At 42.5% G+C, this 16,129-nt stretch overlaps 2 long non-coding RNA genes across 2 annotated transcripts; both read left to right on the plus strand.

Annotated features, from left to right (window-relative positions):
* The first annotated feature begins 784 nt into the window (after positions 1–784).
* Positions 785–1,796, plus strand: LOC115925899. The gene is made up of 2 exons (XR_004064844.1): positions 785–1,096; positions 1,488–1,796. It is a non-coding gene; the product is annotated as an uncharacterized LOC115925899 (long non-coding RNA).
* A 6,942-nt stretch (positions 1,797–8,738) lies between these two features.
* Positions 8,739–9,476, plus strand: LOC115925900. Its single transcript, XR_004064845.1, has 2 exons — positions 8,739–8,840; positions 9,235–9,476. It is a non-coding gene; the product is annotated as an uncharacterized LOC115925900 (long non-coding RNA).
* The last annotated feature ends 6,653 nt before the right edge of the window (positions 9,477–16,129 follow it).

Below are 16,129 nucleotides of genomic sequence, written 5' to 3' on the forward strand. Positions count from 1 at the left end.
GGCTCGTAAGTATAAACATATTTGGATCATCGATACGGGGAACTTTTCAAGCTTTCCATGTGCTAAATCTAAAAGGGTATTTGTTAAAGATATCAATGGCATTAGGTACTGAGCAGTCATATGAGGCGAATAAAGTGCATGTACGTTAACAACATTTCATATAAGACTGTGCAGAAGTATGTTTTTAGTTGGTCCGTATTTTTTCTCTTAAATTCGTAAAGCAAACGGCGATCGGCCACAGAGACCAAGCCCAAGACCAAGACCAGGCAACAGTACTGGCCCACCTCGGCCGAGACCAGGTAATGGCACCGGCCCACCTCCTCCACCACGCAACGGTTCTTCCCCTCGCCCTCCTCCACCACGCGACGGTTCTTCCCCTCGCCCTCCTCCACCACGCGACGGTTCTTCCCCTCCTCCTCCTCAACCAAGGAAACGTGCTGCCTCTCCTCCTCCACCAGGCGACGGTTCTTCCCCTCGCCCTCCTCCACCACGCGACGGTTCTTCCCCTCCTCCTCCTCCACCACGCGACGGTTCTTCCCCACCTCCTCCTCCACCACGCGACGGTTCTTCCCCTCCTCCTCCTCCACCACGCGACGGTTCTTCCCCTCCACCTCCTCCACCACGCGACGGTTCTTCCCGGCCTCCTCCTCCTCCACCACGCGACGGTTCTTCCCCTCCACCTCCTCCACCAAGCAAACGTGCTGCCTCTCCTCCTCCACCAGGCGACGGTTCTTCCCCTCGCCCTCCTCCACCACGCGACGGTTCTTCCCCTCGCCCTCCTCCACCACGCGACGGTTCTTCCCCTCCACCTCCTCCACCACGCGACGGTTCTTCCCCTCCTCCTCCTCCACCACGCGACGGTTCTTCCCCTCCTCCTCCTCCACCAAGCAAACGTGCTGCCTCTCCTCCTCCACCAGGCGACGGTTCTTCCCCTCCACCTCCTCCACCACGCGACGGTTCTTCCCCTCGCCCTCCTCCACCACGCGACGGTTCTTCCCCTCCACCTCCTCCACCACGCGACGGTTCTTCCCCTCCTCCTCCTCCACCACGTGACGGTTCTGCCCCTCCACCGCCTCCTAGTGGACCCCTTCAACATGTAAGTAGAGTATTCATCTCTTTTATATATTTGGTTATACAGCAAGGTTACCCCCATTCATGTAGGATCGTTGACGACAAATCATATCCTTTTCTGGAAAAACCTTAATGTTAAATGAAAATCTGTTCAATACAGATTGCCCTAATATTGCCGTCTGTTTAAGTTGTTTCAACTAGTCGTAAAACCAAACTTTATCAAAATGGGAAAATGTTCCTGTTTTCATGTCAAATGCATGAAGATATTATTCAGATGTGATATCATATTAAGAGTGCGATAGGCGAATAAGCAGCATGAGAAATCATTTCATGAGTATGTCTAAAGCTAGACGAGTCGTCACAGACACTAGAAAAGAAACCATAATTTAACCATATCCTTCATTTCGTCCTTTTAGAGAGGCCTTCTCCTCCGAACCCAAACCAAGTGTAGACGAACGAAAAGCTGATTCCACGCAGGACTAGAAGACTGTTGTTTATCAAATGACAACGAATTTAGTCTTTTACCATTAACGACAACGAATGGCAACCAATTTAAAATATGAGTTTCCTTATGATGATCTAGGCCTTTCATGTAGTTTTGTTTTTCTTCTATACGATCATGAAATGATAAGAGATGAAAGATTGGGTAAAACTAAACGGATGCAATGAAAATCAAGTGCAAAGTTACATCACTTATTTCATAATTCTTTGATCAGGTGATAGAGTAACCGGCTACGCGCATTCACTTTGATGCAGAAAATAAGAAAAAATGTAGCCTACTCACAGGATTTATTTAATCCATTGACTCCTGAACTTTCTTGATCGTCAAGAACTAACTGTCACTGGTCACCAATGGTTTGATAGTCGTTTTGAATTGTGTAATTTAGTTTATTTGCTTCATACAGCAACGAAATCTCCTTTGCGAATTAATTATACCAGGTGACATCTTTGATGATTCGATAATCATCATTCCATATTCATGAAATATTATTTTCTTTGAAGGATATCATCTTTCTCTTTCAAAAAGGAGTAAGGATACCATTACTTGCAGACGTGATTAGTATATAAATTGTCATGAAATTAAAATCTTTGCAAAATATAAAAGTCAAGTGGCTTTTTTATTTCTTTCTTACAAGTCATTTTTATTATTAGTTTAACAGTCTTCATGCTCTTCCCGGGAGGATATGAAATTGGTTCGTGTGTAAAGGCCTAGAAATGAGGGTGGTGGTGTGTGCGTGAGGGTGTGTTATACACACAAAAACACACACTTATCCACCCCTGTACGAATGAGTGTATGTATGTAAAGGTGAACGCAAGGGTTATGTAAGGGTGTATGTATGTATACAGAGAGAGGAAGAGAGAGAGAAAGAGAGAGAGAGAGAGTGTGTAAAGGGTGAGAGATAGAGGAAGAAAAGTGAAAAGAGCGGGAGGGGAAAGGAAAAACGAGAGAATAGGAAATTGAAGGGAGAAGGGAAAATGACTTCTCACACCTCCTTGTAAAGTAAGACAGGTCCCCCCCCCCCCCCTCGATGGGGGATTTCTTTTTCTTCCTCGCTGTTTTCCACTTTCAAATATTATTTTCTTCATCAAAGTACATGTAAGATGTATGTTAGTAAAACAAGTTCACCGCCCCCCCCCCCCGAACCTCTATTTCCTATTACTCCTCCTATATTTTTTCCTCCCTCCACCCCTCTCCATTTTATCATTCCACAATCTCTCCCTCCCTCTCAGCTGTATCTGTCTCAACCTCTCTCTCTCCCCCATCTTTCTCTCCCTCTCTCTCTCTCTCTCTCTCTCTCCCTCGCTCTCTCCCTCTCTCTCTCTCTCTCTCTCTCTCTTACTCTCCATCTGGTCTCAATTGGTTAACAGAGGGGACAGTGGATGTGATATCTGTCACCTCAGACGGCTTAATATATTAAGGTTACAAAAATGGGAGTACTTACTTATCTTATGAACAGAACATACCAACTGACATTTCATTGTATAGTTTATTATGGACATTACTTCACTCATTTTAAAACAAGATTGATTTTAATTCAGACTACATAAACTTGTTGCAGTTAGTCTATGTATTCATGAACCTCAGTGTTCTAAATGTGTTAATCTGGTTTTACAGGTGTAATTTATCATTAGATGTTCTATACAAATAGAAATACAAGTAATTATATAATATAATTTCGTGTAAACACTTTTACAGAGGATATTATAACATCCTTTGCTAACCTAGAAGCGACTGGAAGCAAATTTGTAAACACTCTTTACTCATCAAATGCATCAACGTTCTTAGTAGATTTAAAATATTGATATCCTAACTAATCCAACCGTACAATTGTTCTGTTGTTATGTTTTGAAGTATATATTTAAAATATACATTATTTTCACAATTTATAGATAGTACAATTAATGGCGGATACATGTGTGATACATTGACAGGAAAACAACTGCTCACAATGTCAAATTGACACGCCCTTGTGCTGCTCCTACTCCCATCTGCACTTCTTGGATTGACGTATATTAGTAGTAGTAGAAGTAGTAGTAGTAGTAGTAGTAGTAGTAGTAGTAGTAGCAGTAGTAGTAGTAGTAGTAGTAGTAGTAATAGTAGTAGTAATATAAGTAGTGGTAGTAGTAGTAGTAGTTGTAGTAGTAGTAGTAGTAGTAGTAGTAGTAGTAGTAGTAGTAGTAATAGTAGTAGTAGTAGTAGTAATAGAAGTAGTAGAAGTAGTAGTAGTAGTAGTAGTAGTAGTAGTAGTAGTAATAGAAGTAGTGGTAGTAGTAGTAGTAGTAGTAGTAGTAGTAGTAGTAGTAGTAGTAGTAATAGTAGAAATATTGGTAGAAGTAGTAGTAGCAGTAGTAGTATAGTAGTAGTAGTAGTAGTAGTGGTAGTAGTAGTATTAGTAGTAGTAGTAGTAGTAGTAGTAGTAGTAGTAGTAGTAGTAGTAGTAGTAGTAGTAGTAGAATGGTACATTAAAACAACTGCAAAATGGTCGCCAGAGAGCTAAATTACATTACAAATTTTACATGCTCAGATTTAAAACAGCATTTTAACTAAACTTAAATATGGAATATATATTCCATATTTGCAAAGGATTTGAAGTTACAAATATAAATTCGTCATTATCGTTATCTTTTTATAATTGTTATTAAGTGAGGAATATCCATATTTCAAATAGAAATCGAGGCTGATTAATTAAGTTTATGACAAGTAAAAACTGAATGTCAATGTCGATGAATGTTTTTATATTTATATTGTTTAATTTATACTGATTTATTTGTACATCTTTTGATGTGTTTTTAAAGAGATGGGAAATAAAATTGAATTAAATTGAATTGAAGTATTGTTTGGTAGAAACTGTTTACACCTTTGAGATAAATACTTCATCTTACTATAATACCAGACTTTGAAATTAACCTTAACTCTCGGTCAGAAACTCCAATAGGAACTGCTACGAGCGCCGTACGAACGATTTTGGGCCAACGGAAATTCGGGAAGACAATGGAAAAACAGAGAGATTCATACTAACGCATCGTTCGTACGAACCTTTGTGATCGTAGCTTTAAGAATGCATATTTGATTTCGAACCATAATATACTGCAAATTATATGCCATTTCACAATGCTACTCGATGTAATTCAACACAGTCACACACATGATGCGAGGATCTATCATAGAAGCATAATTGAACAAAAGTGAGAGAAAGAGAAAGTGCCTGGGAGAGAACATTTTAAAGAGAGAGAGAAAAAAGGGAGAGAGAGAGGACGGCAAGAGAAGAATGGAAAAGTGGAACTGGAAGACATGGAGAAGAAGAATGATGATGAAAGTAAGACACCGAAGGAAAAGCAATCGGATGTAGTAAGAAAGGAAATTATTTTTATATTGGACATTTCAGAGTCAATATAAAAGTTTCCTTTACACAGAAAAATAACAATTTGCCAAATATACATGACAAGATAGGATGTATGCGCAAAAATTTTAAATCTAAAAAAAGAGATAACATATTAAGGGAATGTGCTAACTAAGAGAGAAATACTAATAATACTAATAGAGAACATTTATAATGCGCCATGTTTGTCAAAAATGACACTCCTGGCGCAGTTGTGAGGAAATTGTATAATTGCACCAGTAACTAGTCAATTAAAGCACAGGTTTATCCATATTGATTCATTAGAATTGGGATCACTTGAGCTAATCTTTATATATTTATAAATAAAGTACTATAGATCCATTGAAGCAAGAACAGGCATACAGTTTGAATAAGAGTTGTGGAATCAAACATGAATCAAAATAATGTATGCAGTGTGTGTCTGCACAGTCTGACGATCACACATGGCGATCTGTCGTGCGTATCTGGACACCTACCCCCGGACAACCAACCCCGGATAAAAAGATCAAGGATAACCACCCTCTAGGAAAACTACCCCCTAGAGCAACTACCTTCTAGGACGACTACTTCTAGGACAACTACTCCCCGGACAACTACCATTAGACATCTACCCCCAGACAACTACCCCCTAGGATAACTAACCCCGGACAAATACCCGTGGACAAATACCCCCAGATAACTACCCCTTAGGATACTTGTCCCAGAGGATGGTTGTCCAGGGGGTAGGTGTCCTAGAACCCTGTCGTGAACACGCTTTAGTCATCCACATCCTCCCTTTCGTTATCACTCTTGAAGCCGTCATCCTCGTACGACATAGCCGCTTCTTGATCTTCGTGTTATGGGGGTGAGAAGTTACTGATTTAAAGGTGGAAGGTTCGTTCTCATCTTCCATTATCCCGCTACCACTGTCCTCATTCATTATAATCCCATCTTCATCAGTCACCCAAGGTTCCTTTCCAGAGGAGCTACCTGCCCTTCTACCAACGACATTCAATAGCATCTTCATGGAGGCTTTCCTCTACATCAGTAAAGTCACCTTCAGTTGCCATGGTAATATTGTGTTGATGTGAGGAGGTTTCGATCAGGTTCCGAGAGTCTCTCAAGTACTGAAGTGCTGTTGCACTTCTCCTGCCCCTCCCTATATCTCCATTCTACAAAATCATACTAAAATGTTAAATCACTTAAAGTTTTGTCATAAAATTAAGCATTCCAGGAAATGCTTGTAAATAGATACTACATGTGCAATAGAAATCAAACAATCAGCATTCATAATAATGTAAGAATGCATTTATTAGTGTTGATTACAGCACTGAAAAGGAAAAAATGTGAATGCTCCTATCATAGGTATTTATATTAACCCATTGTTTACTGGAACCTGGTGGTCTCTGTGTTAAGTCTATGGGAATCAGATAATTCAGTAGTAACGGATTAAAGACGTTTGTTTTGTGCAAATTTATACCTAGATTTTGTATTCCATGAACTTACGTGACTAGATTAAGATAGAAGAAAGAAAGAATAGAGAAAAAAATTGGAAATATGTAATTGTGTTTGAGTGAGAATTCAAATACACATTACAGACTAAGACAGACAGATATAGACAGAGAGGGGAGAAAGAGAGAAGCAAAGAGACAGAAAGAGGGGGAACACGGAAAAGAGGTGAGAGGACTTCCTCCACCTCCGTCCAATTAATTGAAACCTTTCTATTCACATTTCTCCCACCGGAACAAAAAGAAGTGCCAGACACTGATACCATCGCCCCCCCCCCCCTTGCTTAGCCCACACTACGTCATTGCAACTCATGTCATCTAAAAGTTTGTGGTGGGACTACATAATCAAAGAATAAAACAAACGCAGACGTTTGCTCATAAATAAGAACACCGCTCCAATATAAATGACATAAATTCCATTAGACAACACAGACAAACTAAACACGAACAGATGGAAAATGATCGGAAACACCGTTTTCTCAGCAACAGTTAGAAGAAATGGTAATGTGTCGCCTTCTAAGAGAAGTAGACAGAAACATGTGAGAATTGATAAACATTGCGCCTTGAAATCTAACACTTCGCACACTCTGAATGATATACCTTTTAGGATCTACCTTAAAAAATTCAGACGTGGGAAATGTATAAAAAGAGGGATGGTAGAACCATGAAAGCCATAGTCAGTGTCCTTCCAGATACGACAAGCAACCAAAGACCACTCCAAGCTGATATCATCAATATCATCATGGCAGGCCGAATCATTCTCAGCGGACTCTTGGTCATCCTGGTACTTGCTGCTGTTTGTGCCGCACGGCCTCGTAAGTATAAACATATTAGGATCATCGATACGGGGAACTTTCTAAGCTTTTCATGTGCTAAATCTTACAGGGTATTTGTTGAAGATATCAATGGCATTAAAACTGAGCAGTCATGTGAGGCGAATAAAGAAATTGTACGTTAACAACATTTCATATAAGACTATGCAGAAATATGTTTTTAGTTGGTCCGTATTTTTCTCTTAAATTCATACAGCAAACGGCGATCGGCCACAGAGACCAAGACCAAGACCAGGCAACAGTACTGGTCCACCTCCTCCACCTCCAAGCAACGGGTCTGCCCCTCCTCCACCGAACAACGGTTCTGACCCTGCTCCTCAACCAAACAAACGTTCTGCCTCTCCTCCTCCACCACGCGACGGTTCTTCCCCTCCTCCTCCTCCACCACGCGACGGTTCTTCCCCTCCTCCTCCTCCACCACGCGACGGTGCTTCCCCTCCTCCTCCACCACCCCGCGACGGTTCTTCCCCTCCTCCTCCTCCACCACGCGACGGTTCTTCCCCTCCACCTCCTCCACCAAGCAAACGTGCTGCCTCTCCTCCTCCACCACGCGACGGTTCTTCCCCTCCTCCTCCTCCACCACGTGACGGTTCTTCCCCTCCTCCTCCTCCTCCTCCTCCACCAAGCAAACGTGCTGCCTCTCCTCCACCACCAGGCGACGGTTCTTCCCCTCCACCTCCTCCACCACGCGACGGTTCTTCCCCTCCACCTCCTCCACCACGCGACGGTTCTGCCCCTCCTCCTCCTCCACCAAACAAACGTTCTGCCTCTCCTCCTCCACCCGCGACGGTTCTTCGCCTCCTCCACCTCCTCCTCCTCCTCCTCCTCCTCCACCAAGCAAACGTGCTGCCTCTCCTCCACCACCAGGCGACGGTTCTTCCCCTCCACCTCCTCCACCACGCGACGATTCTTCCCCTCCTCCTCCTCCACCACGCGCGACGGTTCTTCCCCTCCACCTCCTCCACCACGCGACGGTTCTTCCCCTCCTCCTCCTCCACCACGCGACGGTTCTTCCCCTCCTCCTCCTCCACCAAACAAACGTGCTGCCTCTCCTCCTCCACCAGGCGACGGTTCTTCCCCTCCACCTCCTCCACCACGCGACGGTGCTTCCCCTCCTCCTCCACCACCCCGCGACGGTTCTTCACCTCCTCCTCCTCCACCACGCGACGGTTCTTCCCCTCCACCTCCTCCACCAAGCAAACGTGCTGCCTCTCCTCCTCCACCACGCGACGGTTCTTCCCCTCCTCCTCCTCCACCACGCGACGGTTCTTCCCCTCCTCCTCCTCCACCAAACAAACGTGCTGCCTCTCCTCCTCCACCAGGTGACGGTTCTTCCCCTCCACCTCCTCCACCACGCGACGGTTCTTCCCCTCCTCCTCCTCCACCACGCGACGGTTCTTCCACTCCTCCTCCTCCACCACGCGACGGTTCTTCCCCTCCACCTCCTCCACCACGCGACGGTTCTTCCCCTCCACCTCCTCCACCACGCGACGGTTCTTCCCCTCCTCCTCCTCCACCACGTGACGGTTCTGCCCCTCCACCGCCTCCTAGTGGACCCCCTTCAACATGTAAGTAGAGTATTCATCTCTTTTATATATTTGGTTACACAGCAAGGTTACCCCCATTCATGTAGGATCGTTGAAGACAAATCATATCCTTTTCTGGAAAAAACCTTAATGTTAAATGAAAATCTGTTCAAAACATATTGCACTAATATTGCCGTCTGTTTTAAGTTGTTTCAACTAGTCGTAAAACCAAACTTTATCAAAATGGGAAAAATGTTCCTGTTTTCATGTCAAATGCATGAAGATATTATTCAGATGTGATATCATATTAAGAGTGCGATAGGCGAATAAGCAGCATGAGAAATCATTTCATGAGTATGTCTAAAGCTAGACGAGTCGTCACAGACACTAGAAAAGAAACCATAATTTAACCATATCCTTCATTTCGTCCTTTTAGAGAGGCCTTCTCCTCCAAACCCAAACCAAGTGTAGACGAACGAAAAGCTGATTCCACGCAGGACTAGAAGACTGCTGTTTATCAAATGACAACGAATTTAGTCTTTTACCATTAACGACAACGAATGGCAACCAATCTTAAATATGAGTTTCCTTATGATGATCTAGGCCTTTCATGTAGTTTTGTTTTTCTTCTATACGATCATGAAATGATAAGAGATGAAAGATTGGGTAAAACTAAACGGATGTAATGAAAATAAAGTGCAAAGTTACATCACTTATTTCATAATTCTTTGATCGGGTGATAGAGTAACCGACTACACGCATTCACTTTGCTTCAAACAAAAATGTAGCCTACTCACAGGATTTTATTTAATCCATTGACTCCTGAACTTTTTTTGATCCTCAAGAACTAACTGTCACTGGTCACCAATGGTTTGATAGTCGTTTTGAATTGTGTAATTTAGTTTATTTGCTTCATACAGCAACGAAAACTCCTTTGCGAATTCATTATACCAGGTGACATCTTGGATGATTCGATAATCATCATTACATATTCATGAAATATTATTTTCTTTGAAGGATATCATCTTTCTCTTTCAAAAAGGAGTAAGGATACCATTACTTGCAGACGTGATTAGTATATAAATTGTCATGAAATAAAAATCTTTGCAAAATATAAAAGTCAAGTGGCTTTTTTATTTCTTTCTTACAGGTCATTTGTATTATTAGTTTAACAGTCTTCATGCTCTTCTCGGGAGGATATGAAATTGGTTCGTGTGTAAAGGCCTAGAAATGAGGGTGGGTGGTGTGTGCGTGAGGGTGTGTTATACACACAAAAACAAACACTTATCCACCCCTGTACGAATGAGTGTATGTATGTAAAGGTGAACGCAAGGGTTATGTAAGGGTGTATGTATGTATACAGAGAGAGGAAGAGAGAGAAAGAGAGAGAGAGAGAGAGAGAGAGAGAGTGTGTAAAGGGTGAGAGATAGAGGAAGAAAAGTGAAAAGAGAGGGAGGGGGAAAGGAAAAACGAGAGAATAGGAAATTGAAGGGAGAAGGGAAAATGACTTCTCACACCTCCTTGTAAAGTAAGACAGGTCCTCCCCCCCCCCCCTCCCTCGATGGGTGATTTCTTTTTCTTCCTCGCTGTTTTCCACTTTCAAATATTATTTTCTTCATCAAAGTACATGTAAGATGTATGTTAGTTGTTTTTTTTTTTTTAACATCACTTTATTGTTCAAACTTGCACAACAAAGGAGAACAATAGCCCAGGACAATTCCATTTTACTGGAAAATGCAGGGCATTAAAAGTACATATATGTAGATATAAGGTAAATGATATATAACATCAACAAAAACTAATTTTACAACATAGTGAAAGCTGAGGAGTGATGGCTATTCCTAGCTATAAATAAGAGGAGCTAAATTTTGAAATATTGAAATATTGAACAAGTTCACCGCCCCCCCCCCGAACCTCTATTTTCTATTACTCCTCCTATATTTTTCCTCCCTCCTCCCCTCTCCATTTTATCATTCCACAATCTCTCTCTCCCTCCCTCTCAGCTGTATCTGTCTCAACCTCTCTCTCTCCCCCATCTTTCTCTCTCTCTCTCTCTCTCTCCCTCTCTCTCTCTCTCTCTCTCTCTCTCACTCACTCCATCTGGTCTCAATTGGTTAACAGAGGGGAGAGTGGATGTGATAACTGTCACCTCAGACGGCTTGGTATATTAAGGTTACAAAAATGGGAGTACTTACTTATCTTATGAACAGAACACACCAACTGACATTTCATTGTATAGCTTATTATGGACGTTACTTCACTCATTCTAAAACAAGATTGATTTTAATTCAGACTACATAAACTTGTTGCAGAACCCACTCCTTAATTACTTTACAGAAGAAAAGCTAACACGAATATTACAAAAAAATATCTAAGCTAGAATGAAAAGGGAAAAAAAGACCTATACATTTTAGACCATAATTACATAATCAGCTTGCACCAAACTTGAAGAAGAGAAAAATGGAAGAGTTCTAAGAAAGAGAAAGAGAGAGAGAGAGAGAGAGAAAGAGAGAGAGAGAGAGAGAGAGAAGAGAGAGAGAAAAAAAAAAGAGAGTAGAGTAGAGAGTAGTAGTAGTAGAAGAAGTAGTAGTAGTAGTAGTAGAAGTAGTAGTAGTAGTAGTAGTATTAATAGTAGTAGTAGTAGTAGTAGTAGTAGTAGTAGTAGTAGTAGTAGTAGAAGTAGTATTAGTAATAGTAGTAGTAGTAGTAGTAGTAGTATAGAATTAGTGGTAGAAGTAGTAGTAGCAGTAGTAGTAGTAGTAGTAGTAGTAGTAGTAATAGTAGTAGTAGTAATAGTAGTAGTAGTAGTAGTAGTAGTAGTAGTAGTAGTAGTAGTAGTAGTAGTAGTAGTAGAAGAAGTGGTAGTAGTAGTAGTAATAGTGGTAGTAATAGTAGTAGTAGTAGTAGTAGTAGTAGTAGTAGTAGTAGTAGCAGTAGTTGTAGAATGGTACATTAAAACAACTGCAAAATGGTCGCCAGAGAGCTAAATTACATTGAAAATTTTACAAGCCCAGATTTAAAACAGCATTTCAACTAAACTTAAATATAGACTTGCATATTCCATACTTGCAAAGGATTTAAAGTTACAAATATAAATTCGTCATAATCGTTATATTTTTATAATTGTTATTAAGTGAGGAATATCAATATTTCAAATAGAAATCGAGGCTGATTAACTAAGTTTATGACAAGTAAAAACTGAATGTCAATGTAGATGAATGTTTTTATATTTATATTGTTTAATTTATACTGATTTGTTTGTATATCTTTTTAATGTGTTTTTAAAGAGATGTAAATGAAATAAAATTAAATTGAATTGAAGTATTGTTTGGTAGAAACTGTTTACACCTTTGAGATAAATACTTCATCTTACTACAATACTACGACTTTGAAAATAACATTAACTCTCGGTCAGAAATGCCAACAGGAACTGCTACGAGCGCCGTACGAACGATTTTCGGCCAACGGGAATTCGGGAAGACAGTGGAAAAACAGAGAGATTCATACTAACGCATCGTTCGTACGAACCTTTGTGATCGTAGCTTTAAGAATGCATATTTGATTTCGAACCATAATATATACTGCAATTATATGCCATTTCACAATGCTACTCGATGTAATTCAACACAGTCACACACATGATGCGAGGATCTATCATAGAAGCATAATTGAACAAAACTGAGAGAAAGAGAAAGTGCCTGGGAGAGAACATTTAAAAGCGAGAGAGAAAAAAAAGGGAGAAAGAGAGGACGGCAAGAGAAGAATGGAAAAGTGGAACTGGAAGACTTGGAGAAGAAGAATGATGATGAAAGTAAGACAACGAAGGAAAAGCAATCGGATGTAGTAAGAAAGGAAGTTATTTATATATTGGACATTTCAGAGTCAATATAAAAGTTTCCTTTACACAGAAAAATAACAATTTGCCAAATATACATGACTAAGATAGGATGTATGCGCAAAAACTTTAAATCTGAAAAGAGATAACATATAATGGGACTGTGCATAACTAAGAGAGTAATAATAATAATAATACTAAACGAGAACATTTCTTATGCGCCATGTTTGTCAAAAATGACACTCCTGGCGCAGTTGTGTGGAAATTGTATAATTGCACCAGTAACTAGTCAATTAAAGCACAGGTTTATCCATATTGATTCATTAGAATTGGGATCACTTGAGCTAATCTTTATATATTTATAAATAAAGTACTATAGATCCATTGAAGCAAGAACAGGCATACAGTTTGAATCAAAATAATGTATGCAGTGTGTGTCTGCACAGTCTGGCGATCACACATGGCGATCTGTCGTGCGTATCTGGACACCTACCCCCCGGACAACCATTCCCGGATAACCACCCCAAGGATAACCACCCTCTAGGAAAACTACCCCCTAGAGCAACTACCTTCTAGGACGACTACTTCTAGGACAAATACTCCCCGGACAACTACCACCAGACATCTACCCCCAGCCAACTACCCCCTAGGATAACTAACCCCGGACAAATACCCCTGGACAAATACCCCCAGATAACTACCCCCTAGGATAGTTGTCCCAGAGGATGGTTGTCCAGGGGGTATCCTCCTCCTCATCCTCCTCATCGTTATCACTCTCGAAGCTGTCATCCTCGTACGTCATAGCCGCTTCTTGATCTTCGTGTTCTGGGGGTGAGAGGTTACTGATTTAAAGGTGGAAGGTTCGTTCTCATCTTCCATTATCCCGCTACCACTGTCCTCATTCTTTATAATCCCATGTTCATCGGTCACCCAAGGTTCCTTTCCAGAGGAGCTACCTACCCTACTACCAACGACATTCAATAGCATCTTCACGGAGGCTTTCTTCTACATCAGTAATGTCACCTTCAGTTGCCATGGTAATATTGTGTTGAGGTGAGGAGGTTTCGATCAGGATCCGAGAGTTTCTCAAGTACTGAAGTGATGTTGCACTTCTTCTGCCCCTCCCCTATATCTCTATTCTACAAAATAATAATAAAATGTGAAATCACTTAAAGTTTTGTCATAAAATTAAGCATTCCAGTAAATGCTTGTAAATAGATACGACCTGTGCAATACAAATCCAACATGCAACATTCATAATGATGAACGAATGCATTTATTATTGCTGGTTACAGTACTTAAAAAAGAAATAAAAGCGAATGCATCTATCATAGGTATTATACCTAGATTTTGTATTCCATGAACTGACGTGACTAGATAAAGATAGAAAGAAAGAATAGAGAAAAAAAATTGGAAATATGTAATTGTGTTTGAGTGAGAAGTCAAATACACATTACAGACTAAGACAGACAGATAGAGACAGAGAGGGGAGAAAGAGAGAAGCAGAGAGACAGAAAGAGGGGGAACACGGAAAAGAGGTGAGAGGACTTCCTCCACCTCCGTCCAATTAATTGAAACCTTTTTATTCACATTTCTTCCACCGGAACAAAAAGAAGTGCCAGACACTGATACCATCGCCCCCCCCCCTTGCTTAGCCCACGCTACGTCATTGCAACTCATGTCATCTAAAAAGTTTGTGGTGGGACTACATAATCAAAGGATAAAACAAACGCAGACGTTTGCTCATAATTAAGAACACCGCTCCAATATAAATGAAATAAAATCCATTAGACAATACAGACAAACTAAACACGAACTGATGGAAAAGGATCGGAAACGCCGTTTTCTCAGAAACAGTTAGAAGAAATGGTAATGTGTCGCCTTCTAAGAGAAGTAGACAGAAACATGTGAGGATTGATAAACATTGCGCCTTGAAATCTAACACTTCGCACACTCTGAATGATATACCTTTTAGGATCTACCTTAAAAAATTCAGACTTGGGAAATGTATAAAAAGAGGGCTGGTAGAACCACGAAAGCCATAATCAGTGTCCTTCCAGATACTGATCACAAGCAACCAATCACCGCTCCAAGCTGATATCATCAATATCATCATGGCAGGCCGAATCATTCTCAGCGGACTCTTGGTCATCCTGGTACTTGCTGCTGTTTGTGCCGCACGGCCTCGTAAGTATAAACATATTAGGATCATCGATACGGGGAACTTTCTAAGCTTTTCATGTGCTAAATCTGAAAGGGTATTTGTTGAAGATATCAATGGCATTAAAAACTGAGCAGTTATGTGAGGCGAATAAAGAAATTGTACGTTAACAACATTTCATATAAGACTGTGCAGAAATATGTTTTTAGTTGGTCCGTATTTTTCTCTTAAATTCGTACAGCAAACAGCGATCGGCCACAGAGACCAAGACCAAGACCAGGCAACAGTACTGGTCCACCTCCTCCACCTCCAAGCAACGGGTCTGCCCCTCCTCCACCGAACAACGGTTCTGACCCTGCTCCTCAACCAAACAAACGTTCTGCCTCTCCTCCTCCACCACGCGACGGTTCTTCGCCTCCTCCTCCTCCACCACGTGACGGTTCTTCCCCGCCTCCTCCTCCTCCTCCTCCACCAAGCAAACGTGCTGCCTCTCCTCCACCACCAGGCGACGGTTCTTCCCCTCCACCTCCTCCACCACGCGACGATTCTTCCCCTCCTCCTCCTCCTCCACCACGCGACGGTTCTTCCCCTCCACCTCCTCCACCACGCGACGGTTCTTCCCCTCCTCCTCCTCCACCACGCGACGGTTCTCCTCCTCCTCCACCAAACAAACGTGCTGCCTCTCCTCCTCCACCAGGCGACGGTTCTTCCCCTCCTCCTCCTCCACCACGTGACGGTTCTTCCCCTCCTCCTCCTCCTCCTCCTCCACCAAGCAAACGTGCTGCCTCTCCTCCACCACCAGGCGACGGTTCTTCCCCTCCACCTCCTCCACCACGCGACGATTCTTCCCCTCCTCCTCCTCCTCCACCACGCGACGGTTCTTCCCCTCCACCTCCTCCACCACGCGACGGTTCTTCCCCTCCTCCTCCTCCACCACGCGACGGTTCTCCTCCTCCTCCACCAAGCAAACGTGCTGCCTCTCCTCCACCACCAGGCGACGGTTCTTCCCCTCCACCTCCTCCACCACGCGACGGTTCTGCCCCTCCTCCTCCTCCACCAAACAAACGTTCTGCCTCTCCTCCTCCACCACGCGACGGTTCTTCGCCTCCTCCTCCTCCACCACGTGACGGTTCTTCCCCTCCTCCTCCTCCTCCTCCTCCACGAAGCAAACGTGCTGCCTCTCCTCCACCACCAGGCGACGGTTCTTCCCCTCCACCTCCTCCACCACGTGACGATTCTTCCCCTCCTCCTCCTCCACCACGCGACGGTTCTTCCCCTCCACCTCCTCCACCACGCGACGGTTCTTCCCCTCCTCCTCCTCCACCACGCGACGGT

The sequence above is a fragment of the Strongylocentrotus purpuratus genome, unplaced genomic scaffold, assembly GCF_000002235.5.
Source record: "Strongylocentrotus purpuratus isolate Spur 01 unplaced genomic scaffold, Spur_5.0 spur5_scaffold_19, whole genome shotgun sequence".
NCBI lineage: Eukaryota > Metazoa > Echinodermata > Echinoidea > Camarodonta > Strongylocentrotidae > Strongylocentrotus > Strongylocentrotus purpuratus.